Here is a 21979-nt window from a genome sequence, read left to right as displayed (position 1 = left end):
TATGCAGAAACCTATGTGAAAGAAACTGTTAATGACATTCATCATGCATCGTACCTTTGGAAACGCGATGAACGATTTCTTTGATGAGTAACTACGAACATTTAGGTGAGCTATATTTAAAAAAAAAAAAAAACTGAAAATGTGAAGTGCGTAATTGGTGCATCGTCTAGTGACATTACTACAGTATCTAACTTCAAGATGTTAACTGGACTAAATGGTCACAACGTGCCTGTCCAGAAAACAACACGACGAGTGGAAGAATTTTGGTTGGAACTTCAGGGAATGGTATGTTCTCGAAATGTGACGGACACACTTACCTGGACTGTCCAAGGATCGACGCCAGCTATGTGCCGTCCGAGGTTCTGCAACCAAGCTTCCACGGAATATCGAAAACGAACTGCATATGGACTAATTACTCGACGGGTCACGTCTGATCTGTAATAAACAATGCTTTTTGTCACAACGAACTGCATCACAACGACTATAATGGAAATAGGAAATGGACATGCTTATGTATCAATCACGTTGTTATACAGCGATGTTACTGTGATCAAAAAACTTTACCACGACGACACTAACCTGTGAAACAGTACTGTGCAGTAGATGAATATAAACTGTAATAACGACACGATGTGTATAGGTCAACGCACCTGAAACAACAGGACATTTTTCATTGAAGCATTTCATTGCAATGCTATGTAACTAAGAACATTCAACAATCTAAAGTTGTATTGTATTATAACAAATATTGTAATTTTAAAACTAAGTTACCTGTCATAGAATGTAGTCTTCATATGTAATCTTGGTGGAATATTTTCTTTGTGCAACGACTAAGAAATGCGCGCGCACACGAACAATATGAACTGCAATACTGTACCGCGTGATCTAAATTTACGATATAACGGCAGTGCCGGAGTTACACAGACGCTTCTGCGCATGCGCGCACTCTGTTTTGCCAACATAAGAACTTTTTCGGCGCACGCGCGTCATTCAAATTTTGTATATAATATACAGTATAATGTAAGTCATGTAAATAGTTGTAGATAACTTAGATTTTCTTGTGCCTTTAGGTGAATTGCTCGCCTGCAGGTGTGTCCTTTCGCCTCGCAATTCAGGGGGCAATATAAAGGCACATTTGCATGCCGTGCGTGAGTTTCCTCGGAAACGCGAAATCTTAATTAAATAATTAATCTGTGAGAAATAAATAAAGCCTATGGCACAGAACTGCAGCGCTGTGTCGCTGATAAAACAAAAACACAATTACGATACTCTTATGTTTGATTAAGGAGAGAGAGGTCTTGCACAAGTGGTGCTGGAAGCACGGATATTTTATTGACTGGCACACCGCCATATTTAATGTTATATAAGATCACTGCGAGTTGCAATCTTACTAGGCACTCGAATCTGTAAAGAATTTATATTTATGAAAGTAAGTAGAATTATTTAACTGTAGGCTTATTCGTTGAATATATCTGATTTAACTAACTGTGTAAACTTTTTATGTTTAGTAGACAGTCACCTCTGTACGACGTATTGACATGGCTGGCAAATTATTCTAATATTGAGATTTAGATTTGAGTCCGCACCTACCGCAGCAGTCTTTGGAAACGATTTAAATACGAAGTCCGATTATTTGAGTCTTATTTCACGGTCAACTACGAATAACATTACATTTACGAAAAAGCCATTGTCAAGCGTCTGATACCGAATAATTAAACGTCCAAGTTCCAGATACGCAAATATTAATTACAACCAATCACTATCATATAATAATACATAATTAATATTTTATTTTATTTTATTTTATTTTATTTATTTTATAATTACAAAACGCGGGAAATGGTTCTTAATAGTGTGTGTGATCACCGAAATGCATGCTCTGTAACGTGTTCCCATGATAGCCTCAAAATTGGTAAGGAGATCTGGGGGTGATAGAGCTATAATTATCGCACAACCAGCTTAACAGCTCATGCGCCAAAGTTACTTACGCCCGGCCGGAGTGGCCGTGCGGCTCTAGGCGCTACAATCTGGAACCGAGTGACTGCTGCGGTCGCAGGTTCGAATCCTGCCTCGGGCATGGATGTGTGTGCTGTCCTTAGGTTAGTTGCGTTTAATTAGTTCTAAGTTCTAGGCAACTGATGACCTCAGAAGTTAAGTCGCATAGTGCTCAGAGCCATTTGAACCATTTTTGAAAGTTACTTACAAGAATAATGTACATAAGAATGGAAAAGAATATTGAGGATGTGTTAGATGACGATCAGTTGGCTTCAGGAAAGGGAAAGACACCAGAGAGGCAATTGTGACGTTGCAGTTGATAATGGAAGTAAGAATAAACAGAAACCATCAAGATAATTTCACAGGATTTGTCGATTATGAGAAAATAAGGGTAAGCTGTAGCGAAAGATGGGTAATAGGTGAAGTGTACAAGAACCAAGAGTGAACAACAAGGGCGGAAGACCAAGAACGAAGTGCTCGACTTAAAAAAGGTGTTAGACGACGGTGTAGTCTTTCCCAATACTGTTCAACCTTTACTTCGAAGAAGTAATGTTGGAAATAAAAAAGATTCAAGAATGAAATTAAAATTGAAGGGGAAAATATATTAATGATAAGATTCGCTGATGACGTTGCTATCCTGAGTATAAATGAAGAAGAATTACGGGATATGCTGAATGGAATGGGTTGAGAGTAAATCGAAAATCACGAAGTAGATGAAGTTAAGGGATTTTCCTACCTAGGTAGCAAAATAATCCGTGACAGACGCAGCAGGGAGGACGTAAAGAGCAGACTAGCACTGGCAGAGAGTCTGCTGGTATCAAAAATAGGCCTTAGTTTATGGATGAAGTTTTGTACGGTTGCGAAACATGTACTGAGGGAAAACTGGAACAGAAGAGAATCGAAGCATTTGAGATGTGGAGTGGCAGAAGAATGTTAAAAGTTAGGTGGATTGATAAGGTAAGGAATGAAGGGTTGTCTGGAAACTCGGCGAGGAAAGGAATATACGGAAAATACTGACAAGAACAAGGGACAGGATGGTAGAACATCTGCTAAGACAACAGGAAATAAATTCCATGTTACTAAAGGGACCAATAGAGGGTAAAAACTGTAGAAGAAAGACATTGGAATAAATCCAGAGAATAACTGAGGACTTAGGTTGCAAGTGCTAATCTGAGATGAAGAAGTTGTCACAGAAGCGGAATCCGTGGCAGGTCGCATAAGATCGATCAGAAGACTGATGACTCAAAGAAAAGGGCGTTCCATTCCTCCAGCAGCGCGTTGACAACCGCTGGATGGTCATTGGTGTGTGTGTACGTGCTGTAATACTCTCCTCAACGCATCCCACATTTGCTGGATGAGACTTAAGTCGGGGGAATGCCACGCCGAATTTTTTCTCGTTTCAAGAGCTCCTCGATGTGAGAAGTTTGATGAAGTCCAGCATTATCATCCATAAAAATGAAGTCAGGGCCGAGTGAACACTGAAAAGAGGCATAGTAAGGGGTCGCAATAACGTTGACCGGCGAGTGTACGTGTTCAAAGATCTGGAGGTCTGTACGCCCAAGTAGCATTATGCCTCCCCACAGCATAACTCTTGGACGAGCAAACAATCATGTTCGGCAATGTTATCGGGTCGATTGTGTATTCCCATCATTCGCCATATGAGGGTATGTCCAGAGTAACTACTCAGACTACATATACTCTCATCCGAGAAGAGAATGCGAACCCGCTCCTCAGTGGTCCAGTTGCTATTCTCCTGGCATCATTGGTAACAGTCCCTGGGATGCGCAGGTGTCAACGGAACACAATGTACTAGTCTTCGGCCAAAGAGACCAGTTTCACACAGTCGTCGTGCCACTGTGGAACATGAGACAGCGTGCCCTACAGTCCTGTTAACAGTAGTTGCAAATGTTCCCACTGTTTGATTTGGGTCCCCTCTTATGTTATGCACAATGTAGCGGTCATCTGCTACTGTAGTTGACCGTGGTCGATCACCTCCTCTCGTTCGGCAGCAGTTCCTATGGTTCAGAATGATGCTCCCCATGCACTTGAAGCAATGCTGTGAGCCATACGAAACTCTTGGGGTAGACTCGGCTCACTTCGTCATTCTTCCAGTTACCCAATGATTCTTCCCGTATGCCGATGATTCTTCCCTTCGTGAAGTCATCAGATGTTGTCTTCGGTCTATGGTGTAATGCAGAACACGACCATCGCGCTCATCCGTAACTACTTATTGACGGACACACAGTGTCTTTTCCCGTTCCTTCAACTGCCTCGTGTTGTCACGCTGACACCACGTCATATGACGTGCAGCTTTCTGTGCAGGACTGGGAGTCGTCCGGCAACGTGCTCCAGCACTTTGAGGCACTAAGAATCATACAGGCCTAAAGTACAGCAACAAAGTATTGAGAAAAATAGATGTTTCTGAAAATCAGATTTGTAGGCATACTACCAGTCTCATACGTCTGACTTGCTTTCGAACGAAGTCTCAACATCCTATTTTTCTATAAAAAATCATATATCCATTTCATACTGTTAAATTTTCGTTAATGTCCGCCTGGTTAGCTGGGTGATAACGCGCTTGCCTCCCGTGCAAGCGGCCCCGTGTTCGATTCCCCACCGGATTGGAGATTTTCTTCACTCGGGGACTGGGTGTTGTGTTGTCCTGATCATCATCTCGTCCTCATCCCCGGCGCGCAAGTCGCTCAATGTGGCGTCGACTGAAATAAGACTTGCACTTGGAGGCCGAACTTCCCCGGATGGGCCCTCCGGGCCAACGATGCAATACGTTCATTTCATTTTTTTTCGTTAATACTTAGAATTATTATTATCCACAACATTTTCATACAGAAGTTATTGACAGTAGTACCTTTTTGACTGTTGTATTGTTTCTAATTAATGTGAAATTAGAATCAGAACGTAAAGGACACATACTAAATGCTCCTCTCACACAGTTATCATCAGCACCAACACTTCAAGGTCCTCGTTATCATCATTTTCGTGAAGCACATTTTCTGGCTTGAGATTCAGGTAACAATGTCTGTTCCCTTTACCCATGAAATCTAGTAGTTTTGTTAAGTCTGTCTGTTTCAAGTGTGATCTAGTCGTTTTGTTAAGGCTTTGTGTTTAAAGGTTGATGTTTGCCTTCCATCTAAGTATTTAGGCACTACATTCTGCAAGGCATTTACGAACTGAGGGGAAATGATAAATTGTGGACTTCCTCGATGTGACTTCAAGAAAATGGTTGCCTCCCACGACTCCAGTGAAGAATATATTACTTTAAACAACAGTTAACAGAGTCCTGTTGAAAACTTCATCTTTGCGTAATTTCTGAAACATACATTTTCATCACGAAGATAAACTTTTCGTCTATTAGTGGCGTCTATCACACTATTAAAGGTTCTGAAATCCTCAGCGTCCGTTTTGCAGAGTGGAATGCTGAAACCATGGAACATGACGTTATGATGGGACATTCCTTCAAGAGCTTTCACCTTTTATGAAGAAAAGTGAACCTTTCTACTGCACTGAAAATTACTGCTTTGGGCTCTTGTGGACGTATATATCAGAGAAATCGGTGAGAAAACTTTCCGCAGATGTTTATACAGGGTGTTACAAAAAGGTACGGCCAAACTTTCAGGAAGCATTCCTCACGCACAAAGAAAGAAAATATGTTATGTGGACATGTGTCCGGAAACTCTTACTTTCCATGTTAGAGCTCATTTTATTACTTCTCTTCAAATCAAATTACTCATGGAATGGAAACACACAGCAACAGAACGTACCAGCGTGACTTCAAACACTTTGTTACAGGAAATGTTCAAAATGTCCTCCGTTGGCGAGGATACATGCATCCACCCTCCGTCGCATGGAATCCCTGATGCGCTGATGCAGCCCTGGAGGATGGCGTATTGTATCACAGCCGTCCACAATACGAGCACGAAGAGTCTCTACATTTGGTACCGGGGTTGCGTAGACAAGAGCTTTCAAATGCCCCCATAAATGAAAGTCAAGAGGGTTGAGGTCAGGAGAGCGTGGAGGCCATGGAATTGGTCCGCCTCTACCAATCCATCAGTCACCGAGTCTGTTGTTGAGAAGCATACGAACACTTCGACTGAAATGTGCAGGATCTCCATCGTGCATGAACCACATGTTGCGTCGTACTTGTAAAGGCACATGTTCTAGCAGCACAGGTAGAGTATCCCGTATGAAATCATGGCGGTGAATCGAGGAAGTACAGTATATACTGACGAAACTACAATGAGTTCTAACATGGAAATTAAGCGTTTCCGGGCACATGTCCACATAACATCTTTTCTTTATTTGTGTGTGAGGAATGTTTCCTGAAAGTTTGGCCGTACCATTTTGTAACACCCTGTATATAGAGTGTAGGGGTATAGCACCCTTAAAGCTGGTTCACCATAAGATCAACAGAGGTCAGGAGCATGCATACATACAACTCGAAATAGACGACGGTGTGCTTTAGGCCCTTACAGTTCTCTGCACCTGAATTTATTTCTAGCGGATTGTTAATATCTTATGTTACTTTATATATATTGTCCCTAAGTTTTGCAGAGCAATGTATGGTTTCAAACCTCAAGACGAGAAGATTTTAGTACATTCCTTTTTAAAAACAACGTCTCAGATCCCAAACTGCGTTGGCTGACAGTGAATTTTAACATTTCGGCCAGTTTGCAGCCAAGCCACTACGCAGTAACTCAAATGGACAGGTGCTGCACACAAATATTGAACATTGTGTAGTGCTATCTGTAAGGAAGAGCACGTTTCTCAGCTTTCACCGACACGGCCGTCTTCTGGGAAGGCGCTGCGGCGGCGTTGCCGTTTAGCTGCATCGGCCGCTTGCCGGCTGCCCTCGCACGACTGGGCCCTTCGTTAGGCGGTGGCAGTGCGGCAGTCAGCAGTATTCACGGGTAAGTGGCCGCGATTACGGACGGCCCATTGATCGCCACGCCGACAGCTGCGCCACATCGCCTCGCGCCCTTCGCTCCAGGCAATGGGGCACGCGGACCACAGCAGCAGCAATGTGTGACAGGCACCAGTAGGAGCTACTCAGCAACTGTGTGAATCAGATCCTGGACCACAACGGGAAAAGGATTGAGTGGTTGACAGGGTAGGGAAAACATTACTGTTTTTAACATTTATTAAGGTGAGAAGCACAGTACTTTGGTCACCGATGAATATACGAAACAAATCTCATTACTATTATACCGCAGGGAGCAGTCTCGTATTTTTCCTTAACCCACCTTACTTGAAAAGAGCAATCACTTAACACATCAAAATGAAATTCCTTTCTTAAGAAAAATATTTCAGACAATATTCCAGCCGTTCCAATAACTATAAACACTTCACAGTTTAACGTATAAAATTCAACCCAGTATGCCACTTTTTAAATGCTACTCGCCCTTTCGAAATTTTTGTTGCGTTCACACTATGTAAACTAGTAAACTGCTCCTTTCCACACTGACTCACTAAACACAAATATGCATAACAAAACTAAATGTGAAAACCTTAAGGTTACGTAGAATTCCGAAATTAACTACTTCTACTGAATAGACAGAAAATCTGTAGCAATTTGTAGAGGAATCAAAGGCAACTAGCTGATTTTAACTCTCACAGACTTCACATTTATACATAATTAGAAATATATACTCCTGGAAATGGAAAAAAGAACACATTGACACCGGTGTGTCAGACCCACCATACTTGCTCCGGACACTGCGAGAGGGCTGTACAAGCAATGATCACACGCACGGCACAGCGGACACACCAGGAACCGCGGTGTTGGCCGTCGAATGGCGCTAGCTGCGCAGCATTTGTGCACCGCCGCCGTCAGTGTCAGCCAGTTTGCCGTGGTATACGGAGCTCCATCGCAGTCTTTAACACTGGTAGCATGCCGCGACAGCGTGGACGTGAACCGTATGTGCAGCTGACGGACTTTGAGCGAGGGCGTATAGTGGGCATGCGGGAGGCCGGGTGGACGTACCGCCGAATTGCTCAACACGTGGGGCGTGTGGTCTCCACAGTACATCGATGTTGTCGCCAGTGGTCGGCGGAAGGTGCACGTGCCCGTCGACCTGGGACCGGACCGCAGCGACGCACGGATGCACGCCAAGACCGTAGGATCCTACGCAGTGCCGTAGGGGACCGCACCGCCACTTCCCAGCAAATTAGGGACACTGTTGCTCCTGGGGTATCGGCGAGGACCATTCGCAATCGTCTCCATGAAGCTGGGCTACGGTCCCGCACACCGTTAGGCCGTCTTCCGCTCACGCCCCAACATCGTGCAGCCCGCCTCCAGTGGTGTCGCGACAGGCGTGAATGGAGGGACGAATGGAGACGTGTCGTCTTCAGCGATGAGAGTCGCTTCTGCCTTGGTGTCGTATGCGTGTTTGGCGCCGTGCAGATGAGCGCCACAATCAGGGCTGCATACGACCGAGGCACACAGGGCTAACACCCGGCATCATGGTGTGGTGAGCGATCTCCTACACTGGCCGTACACCACTGGTGATCGTCGAGGGGACACTGAATAGTGCACGGTACATCCAAACTGTCATCGAACCCATCGTTCTACCATTCCTAGACCGGCAAGGGAACTTGCTGTTCCAACAGGACAACGCACGTCCGCATGTATCCCGTGTCACCCAACGTGCTCTAGAAGGTGTAAGTCAACTACCCTAGCCAGCAAGATCTCCGGATCTGTCCCCCATTGAGCATGTTTGGGACTGGATGAAGCGTCGTCTCACGCGGTCTGCACGTCCAGCACGAACGCTGGTCCAACTGAGGCGCCAGGTGGAAATGGCATGGCAAGCCGTTCCACAGGACTACATCCAGCATCTCTACGATCGTCTCCATGGGAGAATAGCAGCCTGCATTGCTGCGAAAGGTGGATATACACTGTACTAGTGCCGACATTGTGCATGCTCTGTTGCCTGTGTCTATGTGCCTGTGGTTCTGTCAGTGTGATCATGTGATGTATCTGACCCCAGGAATGTGTCAATAAAGTTTCCCCTTCCTGGGACAATGAATTCACGGTGTTCTTATTTCAATTTCCAGGAGTGTAATATAGCTCCTATTTTATTAACGTCTGTTCATGTCCCAGCTGCTGCTACTTCACATACGGTGTCCGTCGGTAACCTGTGTCCGTCTACCTCAGTCCTCAGAAACGCAAGACAGTAACAGCTCTTACAGCTGAAACAGCTCAATATTAGAGGCCAAGAGTAACAATACTTGTGGAGGCCAAATACGAGTAAGGATATTTCGACAAAAATGGTTCAGATGGCTCTGAGCACTATGGGACTTAACATAGGAGGTCATCAGTTCCCTAGAACTTAGAACTACTTAAACCTAACTAACCTGAGGATATCACACACATCCATGCCCGAGGCAGGATTCTAACCTGCGACCGTAGCAGTCGCGCGGTTTCGGACTGAAGCGCGCAGAACCGCTCGGGCACCGCGGCCGGATATATTTCAACGCCAATCGTTTAATACTGTAGGCGCGGTAAGCGGCCTTGTACCAGCGTTATTAATAAACAACCTGACACCAGTGAGCATCAACTAGTTCCGTAAATAGTACCTACCCACACTTCATAATTTGCTTTTGCAAAACAGGTACTTAAGCAGCCATCGAGTCTAAGAAAAACTCTGCCCAATGAACAGAAGACAAGCCTTGACGACAAGGTTCATCTGTATGATATCAACACGCCATAGAGTGTTATTCCCCCAAAATGATGACGGTATAATATTGTCGAGTGAAAGTGCCTCTTGCAAACCCTTCTGCCAACACAACGACTGCATTTACACTTCATGTATCTGGCCTCCGCAGTCGCGTTATGTGCATCGCCGTCTGCTTCGAGGCAGCGTGCTTGTTACATACTCGTGCGAGGAACTAACCACTCTTCCCAGCGTATCGTCGACCGTGTAAACAGCAAAGCCGAAGCGTGCCGGCCCCTTTCCACAACAAGCGCTCGTACCCCTTGTCTCCGTCCATCGGCACTCTCTCTATCTTCTGGTCTGATGATGTTAGTATGGGCCGAAAACGTTGCCGAAATTAAAAATAAATAATTTATTGAGATCTGAACTCTTTTTATTATTAATAATTTCCAATGGCGTACAAAAGTGTATCGCACTATAAAAACTACGTGTTTTGGTAGCTCGTTTTAGACAGGAGTTATGAGACTTGAGTGTTCAAATATTTTTCGGGAATGTAGCCGGGTGACGTCGTCGACAACCGTCGATATTTCGACAGGTGCACACCCGGTCATTTCAAGGCAAAACAGCATAAAGTAAGCGCTGTGCTAGGGAATTCAAGACGTTCGTTTGCAGAGCAATCCCGAAAAGATAACACACACACACACACACACACACTCTCTCTCTCTCTATCTCTCTCTCTCTCTCTCTCTCTCTCTCTCTCTCTCTCTCTCTCTCACTGTAAACACTAGCGTTACCATACAACCGAAGCTGATCGATGCCAGAAGTTATCGATAGTGAAAACTAGTAACTAACGGACGAGCTAGTGTTAGCTCTGTCCCTCTGATTTTGACAAGCGAGAGACCAGGATCCCACGCAGACCTTAAACAAAAAGCTCCATCTGTGTGTTTGCAAACTGAGGTTTTAAATTTCCTTGCATAGCGCTTACTTTCTGCAGTCTTGCGTTGAATATCGGCGGCTTTTATGAGGATTAAAGAGGAAACAAACTTAGTATCTCTCTGCCTACCATCATTTTTCGAGAACCTTGTTTCGAAATCTTTTACCATATTGGAAATCAAAGAGGTGTTTCGTCCTAAACGACTCAGCATTTTTATACAGTATATGTTCAAAAGTATTCGGACATCCCTTGACTATGCGGAACTGACCATTATGTGTTACGAGAGACGGACCAGCCAGCCAGTGGGGTTATGCAATTATACTGTTATCAGTAGAGAAACACAACAGAAGCATGGTTCGGTTAGGTAATTTCGAACATGGACTACTCATTATGTCACCTAAATAACAAATCCATCAGGGGCATATCACCCACTGAAAAGCTGCCATAAACGAGTGTTGGTGATGTGACTGTGGAGTGGAAACTAGAAGGAACAATCACAGCTAAACCAAGACCAGGCAAACCTCACGTGCTGACGGACAGGCACCATCGAGCATTGCGGAGGATGGTCGTAAGAACCGTTTTAAATCAACAGTAGGAATCTCAGGTTAGTTCCGAAGTCCCACCAGGAGCCGAGCTAGCACAATGCTTCGGCGTAAGGAGTTAAAAAAAAAAGGGTGCAACGGTCGAGTAGCTCATAGACCATAATTATATTTCTGAAATAAATTGTGGTAACTCCGTCATAACTTGCATTGAGAATTTCTCTAATGTCAGTTCTATGTGGTCTGTTTACTGTTATTGAGTCAATCATAGTGCTACTTTGATCATTATTGCAGGGACAGTTTTTGTACACAGACTACACGATAAGGGTGGGTTGAAAATGGGCACAAGTGGTCGCAACTAGTCACCATCAAGAATAAAAAAAGATGCTTCTCGATGCAGCTTATGACAGAGCTACAATCGTTTAGTTCAATTACAAAACAAGTTGCGGACCTACTTTCCACTGCAGCATCCTGCAAGTTCGCCCATATGTTTCTGTAGTCATTGCTAAGCGACGCTTAAGATTGTGTGAAGAGCCTTGCCATTGGACAGTGACTGATCGGCGACGAGTCATTTAAAGCCATGTATCACGCCATATCCTGCTACAGACCTATGGAGCGGTTTGGGTCTGGCGTTAAATTAATTCTGCGATAAAAGTATTAAGAGTGTTTCAACATAATTCACCCGATTTCTTGAGGCTGTATCTGCCTTGGGCATGGATGTGTGTGCTGTCCTAAAGTTAGTTAGGATTAAGTACTTCTGAATCCTGGGGACTGATGACCTCAGATGTTAAATCACATAGTGCTTAAAGCCATTTGAACCATTCTGACGTAAATTTTAACCTGCGCTTAGAGCTACAAAGTTTTCATTTTCAAAAGAATCATCCGATTTTACAAGCGTATGTGTTTCACATATATACATGTACAATCTTGCGATGCTTTCTACACATACGTTTAGGATTAAAATTTTCATTTACTTGTCAGATGTTCAGTGTATCATCGCTTGACGCACCGACAGACTTCCAGACGACTCTCATATACTATTGCGAACCCGTTTCGAGTTACTGCATTGAACGCTGTTGCCAAGCGACGTTTGCTGCTCTGAGTACTATGGGACTTACCATCTGTCATGAGTCCCCTAGAACTTAGAACTACTTAAACCTAACTAACCTAAGGACATCACACACATTCAAGCCCGAGGCAGGATTCGAACCTGCGACCGTAGCGGTCGCGCGGTTACAGACTGAAGCGCCTAGAACCGCTCGGCCACTCCGGCCGGCGACGTTTGTCACAAGGGCTGGTACTTGTATCCAGTTTCTCACAAATCCACACAAAAAAATCACATATCATGAATGCAGGTCACTTTGAAGACTAAAGGTGCTGTGCTAACTCACACACCCTTCACGGCCGATCTATTGAGGTTGCTCGTTGATAAGAAATACCCTAAGATGCAGGTGCCACAGTGGTGGTGCCTGTTGAAAAATGAAGTTTTGGGTATGCTCTCGCAATCAGATCTCGAACATCGGTATATAATTCCTGTAACACCGTTTCCACAAACAGGGACGGCCATAATCTTTGTTCGGGAAATGGGGCAAAGCACATGGAGCATTCGAGACTCTATCACATGTTCGACTATCATATGTTGCTGCTGGGCTTCCGATATTCTTACGTGATGGGGTTTACTTTTACTTTTACTTGAATACACGTACTCTCCTCAGTGAACGCTACAAATGAAAAGAACTATTACACAAATAAATGCATAAAGCCCCACGCGTAAACAAATTTCTTGTTGTGGACATTTTTCGTAGCTGCTGTATACAAAATACAGTGGTTTACAGGAGAAATGTCGTTTGTATGTTGCACATGAATTCTTTATTTTCTTTATACACCCACATGCGTTTCACCGTTTTAACAAGGTATCTTCAGTGGATATCACACATTAGTTATGGGTTTAAAATATTTCGTGGAAATTTTTCATAATAGAATGGAAAGGTACAGAGATGTGCACCTAGTTCATTATTTTAAAACCGTGCAGGTTTCTTCTCATGTTCAATCTCCCCAATTTTTCATTTAATCACTGTGTTTTCGAAACACAACACTAACTGTCATTTTTCGTTTTGTTTCTATGCGTCATCTGTTTCTATGTGTTACCAACTTCCTAGGCTTTTGCTTTCACTTGTTTTTGCCTGACTGTATGTGTGCTGATGTAAGGTTGTGTGTGTGTTTGTGTTTGTGTGTGTGTGTGTGTGTGTGTGTGTGTTTGTATGTATGGGCGAGTGAGAGTGAGTGTATGTTTATATATAGGAGAGGAAACGGGCTTCTGATCATCAAGTCTATAATCTATTATCGCTGTAAACACCTGCCCCGATAGCTGTCCGTGTTACAGCGCCACTTCCGGTCCAGAGAGTATGCTGGCCTGGGATCAAACCCGCCCGACGCATTAACGACGAGGGTTGGTGTGCTGGCCAGCCTGGATGTGGTTTTATTGCTGTTTCCCACATCCCACTAGGTGATAATCGGTCTGGTACTCAAGTCCCGCCTGATCTGCAAGATTTGCGAACATTTAGAACCATTTGATCACTTTCCCCTGAATAACACTACGGGCAGACCCTTGGGCTACGCACCTCCCGTCCCGCGGAGTTACGGGGTGGTGACAGGAAGGGCTCCCGGCCACGTCTTAAACTAACCATGACAAATCCTTTCATAATCATGCCGACCCTGAGTTGATGTGGGACAAAGGCACATGAAAGAAACGAAGAAGAGGAAGAATCAGATAGCATAAACAGAGAGTGGTTAGCCATATTCACCTGGTCGTTTAGTACTAGTTTGTATTCTGCTTTTCTTTTGTATGTGTAATAATTATCTCGTTGAGTTGACAGGTGCCTTTAATTATTTATTCTATTTTCATGTCTTGCGCTCTTGTAAAACGTTTGTGTTTCATTTCTATTCAATGTTCTGCAGAAGTTGAGTGGCTTGTTCCATATTTGGGATACGCTCCTTGTATCAGGTGTTGACTGTTCAGTTGGTTTGTTCAAAATGGTTCAAATGGCTCTGAGCACTATGGGACTTAACATCTGTGGTCATCAGTCCCCTAGAACTTAGAACTACTTAAACCTAACTAACCTAAGGACATCACAGACATCCATGCCCGAAGCAGGATTCGAACCTGCGACCGTAGCAGTCGCACGGTTTGGGATTGAGCGCCTAGAACCGCTAGACCACCGCGGCCGGCAGTTGGTTTGTCCCACAAACCTTCTATCACATGTTTGGCATAGTAGTTGGCATATCCGTGCTTTCTGTATCCGTGCTTTTCGCCATCTTGTATACTCCTACAATTTACCCTGACGTTAGTGTTAATAACCATCGTGAAGGGTAACCATTCTGAAGGGCTTGTAGCAGCTGAATCGTGTCTGGTTTGAAACAGAAACGTCAGCGCAAAAACAAAAAAAGGGGGGAGAGGGGAGGCAGACTGATCCCTAGATTCATACAGATCCATGTGGACGAGTAGGCTCCTGTGAACTACGTGCAAAACTTTGGTTAATGCGCTCTATATCTTGAACGAACTCACGCGGGTGACCGTTTGTTTCCCCTTACATAAACAACCAGGGTCCTGAAACGGCTGGAACAATCATCAAAGGCTTTCGTTTATAGATCTAGTGTTATACCTGTTGTCGCTACCGCGACTCGACTTACGTTGAGTAACGAATGAGCGAGTTAGCTGCACCCAGGAGACTCTCATCGGAAGCACCAACTTACAACGGCCTCCAAGGCAAACTTTTAGTTTTGATGCGTAATTTAAAATCTCCCCCAAGTTTATATCTTCATTCATATAGAAGAATAATCTTAAGAAATCGAAAGAATCTTTTTGGAACACTGTAAATCTGCCGGCCGAAGTGGCCGTGCGGTTAAAGGCGCTGCAGTCTGAAACCGCAAGACCGCTACGGTCGCAGGTTCGAATCCTGCCTCGGGCATGGATGTTTGTGATGTCCTTAGGTTAGTTAGGTTTAACTAGTTCTAAGTTCTAGGGGACTAATGACCTCAGCAGTTGAGTCCCATAGTGCTCAGAGCCATTTGAACCATTTTTTTTGAACACTGTAAACCATGAGAAAAGATTGCGAGACGCGTACAAACGGAACCCCGCATCTTCGCATATCAAGAAAAATTAAATTGCGTTAAGAGCAGAAATTCGAATAAAAGTCAAGCAAAGTCACCCGTGAGGTAATCAACAACGTAAACAGTGTATCTACCGCTGCCCCAGTTGGGCTTCCTCCACATCCGGGCTTGTTTATGTTAGCGATAACATTTGACAGGAATTGTGATGAATGGCATATAGCTCTAATGTGGCTAAATGTGAGTCAATGCGGATGAGTAGGAAGAACAAACCTTAGCATTAGGGCTGGTACTGTTTAGTACCCATACGAAGAAATTCACACATGCCGGTAACTCTTGTGATCTACCTATCAAGACCTGAATGTGTTGCATAAACAGAATTTAATCTTAATCGGTTTGTGTATGTAATTAAAAACTGAAATACATAGTATTGATGTTCGACAAAAATACAGTGATCAAAAGAAATGTTGCATATCGCTGAAACTTTAATACTGAACGCTGTTATCCAGAAATAGGTTATGACATCAGTACGTTGGTTTGTTTGTAATGCAGTTCTAGCTGAAACAGATCATGTTTCTACCGTGAGGCGACAGTATGTGCAGTCTACTGCAATCATATCATCTGTAAACATTGCACTTCTAGAGCCGTGTGTCATTAAGAGAGTTGTTTTGCCGGCCGGTGTGGCCGAGCGGCTCTAGGCGCTTCAGTCCGGAACCGCGCGACCGCTACGGTCGCAGGTTCGGATCCTGCCTCGGGCATGGATGTGAGTGATGTCCTTAGGTTAGTTAGGTTTCAGTAGTTCTAAGTTCTAGGGGACTGATGACCTCAGCTGTTAAGTCCCATTGTGCTCAGAGCCATTTGAACCATTTTTTTTTACTTGTTTTGCTTCAGGATGGTTCGGACAACAATAACGCACGATCAGGGACTCCGTATAGACAGCCTAATGGAATAGGGACTGATTGTGTGACAGGCGGATATCGCAGCGGATGTCGCTGTGAGTGAAGGTGATGTATCTAGAATCTGAAACAAGTTTATAGCGACAGATTTAGTTGAATATCGTCACATAACTGACTACGGGAAAAAACAACAGGTGTGAAGCACTGATATTTGTGTATAAAAGAATTAACATCTACATCGATACTCTGCAAGCCACCGTACGGTGTTTGGGAGAGGGTACCCTGTATTACTAAGTCATTCCCTTTCCTGTTCCACTCGCAAATAGAGGGGGGGAGAAACGACTATCTTTATGCCTCCATATGAGCTCTAATTCTCGTATATTATCTTCATGGTCCTTACGCGCAATGTATGTTGGCGGCAGTAGACTCGTTCGACAGTCAGTTTCAAATGCCGGTTCTCTAAATTTTCTCACGAAAAGAACGTTACCTTTCCTCCAGGGATACCATTGCAGTTCCCGATGTATCTCCGTAACACTTACGTGTTGTTCAAACCTACCGGTAACAAATCTATCAGTCCGCCTCTGAATTGCTTCTGTGTGTTCCTTCAGTTTGACCTGGTACGGAAGCCAAACACTCGAGCAGTACTCAAGTACCACTGTTTCCTAAAATTCTCCCAATAAACCGAAGTCGGCCATTTGCCTTCCCTACAACAGTTCTCACATGCTCGTTCCACCTCATATCGCCTTGAAACGTTACTCCCAGATATTTAAACGACTTGACTGTCTCAAGTAGGACACTAGTAATACTGTATCCTAACATTACAGGTTTGTTCTTCTTACTAATCAACATTAACTTTCATTTTTCCACATTTAGGGCTAGCTGCCATTCATCACACCAACTGGAAGTTTTGTCTAAGTTGACTTGCATCTTCCTACAGTCACTCATCTTCGACACCCTACCGTACACCACGGCATCATCAGCAAAAAACCGCAGATTGCTGCCCACCCCGTGCACCAAATCATTTATGTATATAGAGAACAACAGTGGTCCTACCACACTTGCCTGGGGCAATTCTGACGATACCCTTGTTCTCCGATGAACACTTGCCGTCGGGGACAACATACTGAGTTCTATTACTAAAGAAGTCTTCGAGCCACTTACATATTTGTGAAGCTATTCCATAAGCTCGTACCTTCGTTAGCAGCCTGCAATTGGGCACCGTGCCTAACGCTTTCCGGAAATCTAGAAATACGGAATCTCCGTGTTGCCACAGCAAGCAGAAACTCCATCGGAATGTTCTGCGTCTACTGCGGCAGTTGCAGACAGCTGCAGGAGTGCAGACGTCAACACAAACGATTTGAAATAGGCTCTATGAGCAGGGTTCACATGCCACAGCGCTTCTCAATGCGCCTCCTCTAAATCGAGGTCGGAGTGGGGCCCGCGTAGCAAAGGCACGAAACCACTCTATGAAGACTAAGTAGCAGTCAGACACTTCCCTTTTTTCTGATGAGGTCCGGACAATACCGATAATCTGGTGTAGGGGCAACGGGAACAACGTTTACACCCTAATGTATCGTAGGCCACCGGCATTATCAAAGCAATTCAGTTATTTTAGGATGGCTTAATGTATGGCCGCAGAACGCCTCTTCTGCCAGTACATGGGAGGACGACTGCAGTGAAGTATCGGGACGACATCCTTGCACGCATTATGGCTCCATTTGGTGAACGTATTGGAGCGAGACTGACGCCGATGGGCGACAACACGCATCCAAATTGTCACAATCTCGTGAACACCTTCCTAGCGCAGCGCAGATTCAGTCGGATGGAATAGCCTCCATATTCTCCAGATCTCAGATGCATTGAGACTGCATAAGCAACGCTAAAACGAGCAGTTTGCAATCGTCCTGTCCCACCAGAAATCTTACAGGGCGTCAAAGACGCCGCTGTAGAGGAATGGAGCGTTATCCCACAGGCTTATCTAGACAATGTGGTAAGAAGTACGCCTAATCGCATTCAGAAGTGTCTCCATTTACTAGAAGGGGGAATTGGTTCATAAACAACGTGTTATACGAGATGACAGTTTGTGGTATTTGCAGTGGAATCTTTTGCAAGGTTTTACTTTTTTTCGTGTTTATGAAGTTGTTTTCTTTATTTATGTTTTCTTATGACTATACGGGAGAGAACAAAATCAGTTACGTTTCCTATTACGTTCAGTACTGGCAGTAAAGCAAGATACGACATTTACTTTGACCACTGCGTATATTTTATTGTGAATCGGCTTTCGACTTTCAAGGATTTTATACCAGGGACAAGTCAGAGGTATACGTCGGACGGTCTTAGCGGGGGATTCGTATGGCACTGAAGGGACCTAGTATACCACCAGCAAAAGACTAACTCCTTTGTCATCGTGTTAGTGAGTTCTCTCTCACCGCTGTTGACAAGTTGCATTACATTTTCCTCAATTGTTGTCAGTGTACCCCTGATATCCACATTGGGCAGTCCAAATATAGCATTAGGAGTGAATTGCACGTGTTTTGTCAGGCGACAGTGTCGTGACCTGCTGGACACTCTGATACTACTGACACCCATGTGTCTGGCCCGTCCTTTCAAACGAACGCAGAGACCTGTATTCCTCGTTCTGAAGTTCAAATGGCTCTGAGCACTATGGGACTTAACATCTATGGTCATCAGTCCCCTAGAACTTAGAACTACTTAAACCTAACTAACCTAAGGACATCACACAACACCCAGCCATCACGAGGCAGAGAAAATCCCTGACCCCGCCGGGAATCGAACCCGAGAACCTGGGCGCGGGTAGCGAGAACGCTGCCGCACGACCAAGAGCTGCGGACTCGTTCTGGAGTATGCCACGAAGGTGGTGCAGGGCTATTAAGTTGGCCAACCACTTTGTATCAGCACGTCAATATTAAGATTCTCTCCGAACACGGTGATCCATCCATATAATGTAGCAAAAAACTATATTCATTAGTAAGAGTAAAGGGTCCACCAGAAGCGGTCCATTTTAGATTCTGTAGAGGCCTTACAGTTATCGAGACGCAATCACTGTCTGCAGCCGGCCGATATGGCCGAGCGGTTCTAGGCGCTTCAGTCTGGAACAGCGCCACCGCTACGGTCGCAGGTTCGAATCCTGCCTCGGGCATGGATGTGTGTGATGTCCTTAGTTTAGTTAGGTTTAAGTAGTTCTAAGTTCTAGGGGACTGATGACCTCAGAATTTAAGAGCCATAGTGCTCAGAGCCATTCGGTTGAAAAGAATGGGGTGCAATGGTTGAGCAGCTCCTTCCCCCCCCCCCCCCTTTTTTTTTGCGTCGTCAGTCAGTCTTCTGACTGGTTTGATGCGGCCCACCATGAATTCCTCTCCTGTCCCAACCCCTCCATCTCAGAGTAGCACTTGCAACACACGTCCTCAGTTATTTGCTGGATGTTTCCTATTCCAACCTTTGTCTTCCTTCACAGTTTTTACCCTCTACAGCTCCCTCTAGTACCATGAAAATCATTCCCTGATAGCTTACAGATCTCCTATCATCCAGTCCCTTCTCCTTGTCAGTGTTTTCCACATATTGCTTTCCTCCCCGATTCTGCGCAGAATTTACTCATTCAGTACCTTATCAGCCCACCTAATTTTCAACATTCGACTGTAGCACCACATCTCAAATGCTTCGATTCTCTTCTGTTCCTGTTTTCTCACAGTCCATGTCTCACTCTCATACATTTCTGTGTTCCAAACGTACATTCTCAGAAATTTCATCCTCAAGTTAAGACATATGTTTGATACTATTAGTTTTGTCTTGCCCAATAATGCCCTTTTTGCTAGTGGTAGTCTGTTTTTAGTATCCTAGCTCCGCCCGTTACTGGTTGCTTTGCTGCCTAAGTAGTAGAATTCCTGAACTTCATCTACTTCGTCTTCATCAATCTTGATGTAAAGTTTCGCGCTGTTATCATTTATTCTACTACTCAATACTTTCGCCTGTCTTCGACGTACACTTAAACCATATTCTGTACTCATTTCATTAAGCAGATCATGTAATTCTTCTTCATTTTCACTCAAAACAGCAGTGTAATCACCGAAACGGGTCATTGATATCCTTTCACATTAAATTTAATTCCAATCCTGAACCTTTCTTTTATTTCCATCATTGCTTCTGCTATGAACAGATTGAACAGTAAGGGCGAAAAACTACAGCCCTGCTTTACACTCTTTGTAATTCGAGCACGTAGTTCTTGGCCGTCCACTCTTGGCTCTTGTACATACGGTACGTTATCCGTTTCTCCCTATAGCTTACCCTATTTTTCTCAGAATTTGAACCTCTTGCACCATTTTACATTGTCGACTGCTTTTTCCAGGTCCACAAATCCTATGAAAGTGTCTTGATTTTTCTTTATTCTTGGTTCCATTATCAACGGCAAAGTCAGAAGTGCCTTCCTGGTCCCTTTACCTATTCTAAAGCCAAAATGATCGTCATCTAACACATCCTCAGTTTTCTTTTCCATTCTCTGTATATTATTCTTGTCCGCAACTTTGTGTGCATGAACTGTTTAGCTGATTCTGCGATAATTCTCGCACTTGTCGGCTCTTGCAGTCCTCGGAATTGTATGGTTGATATTTTTCCGAAAGTCAGATGATATGTCGCCAGACCTATACGTTCTACACACTAAAGTGATTAGTCGTTTTGTTGCCATTTGACCCAATGATTTTAGAAATTCTGATTGAATTTTATCTGTCCCTTCTGTCTTATTTGATCTTAAGTCCTCCACAGCGCTCTTAAATTCTGATTCTAATACTGGATCCCCTATCTCTTCTAAATCGACTCCTGTGTCTCCTTCTATCACATTCTCCCCCCGTCATGGAGGTCTTCAAAGTACTCTTTCCACATATCCGCTCTCCCCTCTACATTTAACAGTGGAGTTTCCGTTGCACTCTTAGTGTTTTCACCATTGCTTTACTTTCGGCGGAGGTTATTTTGACTTTCCTGTATGCTGATTCAGTCCTTCTGACAATTTATTTTTCAATTTCTTCACATTTTTCCGGTAGCCATTTCGTTTTCGCTTCCCTGCACTTCCTATTTATTTCAATCCTCACCGATTTGTGTCCCTCCTGAATTTCCCTGAACAAAATTCAAATGGCTCCGAGCACTGTGGGACTTAACATCAGAGGTCATCAGTCCCCTAGAACTCAGAACTACTTAAACCTAACTAACCTAAGGACATCACACACATCCATGCCCGAGGCAGGATTCAAACCTGCGACCGTAGCGGTCGCGAGGTTCCAGACCGAAGCGCCTAGAACCGCTCGGCCAGACCGGCCGGCTTCCCTGAACATTTTTGTACTTTTTTCTTTCATCGACCAACTGAACTATTTCTTCTGCTACCCATGGTTTCTTCGTAGTTACCTTCTTTGCACCTGTGTTTTTCTTTCCAATTTCTGTGATTGCCTTTTTTAGAGCTGTCCATTCCTCTTCAACTGTACTGCCTACTGAGCCATTCCTTACTGCTGTAGCTGTAGTCTTAGAGAACATCAAGCGTATCTCGTTATTCCTTAGTACGAGGGCTATCCACAAAGTACATTACGTTTTGGAATTAAAAATAAATAAAGTATTGGAAATTTTTTTTATTATATACAGATGAAAGCCACACTTAAATACTACTTTTCTACATAGTTGCCATTTAAATTGAGGCACTTATCGTAGCGATGGACGAGCTTGGAAATTCCTTCGTCGTAAAATTCGGCCGCCTGTGCCTTCAACCACGTGGTTACCTCTTCTTGAAGCCGTGCGTCGTCATCAAAACGCTGCATAGCCAACCACTTCTTCATTGCTGGGAAT

Source organism: Schistocerca serialis, chromosome 4 (genome assembly GCF_023864345.2).
Source record: "Schistocerca serialis cubense isolate TAMUIC-IGC-003099 chromosome 4, iqSchSeri2.2, whole genome shotgun sequence".
NCBI classification, from domain to species: Eukaryota; Metazoa; Arthropoda; class Insecta; order Orthoptera; family Acrididae; genus Schistocerca; species Schistocerca serialis.
Note: the sequence above shows the minus strand (reverse complement) of the source record.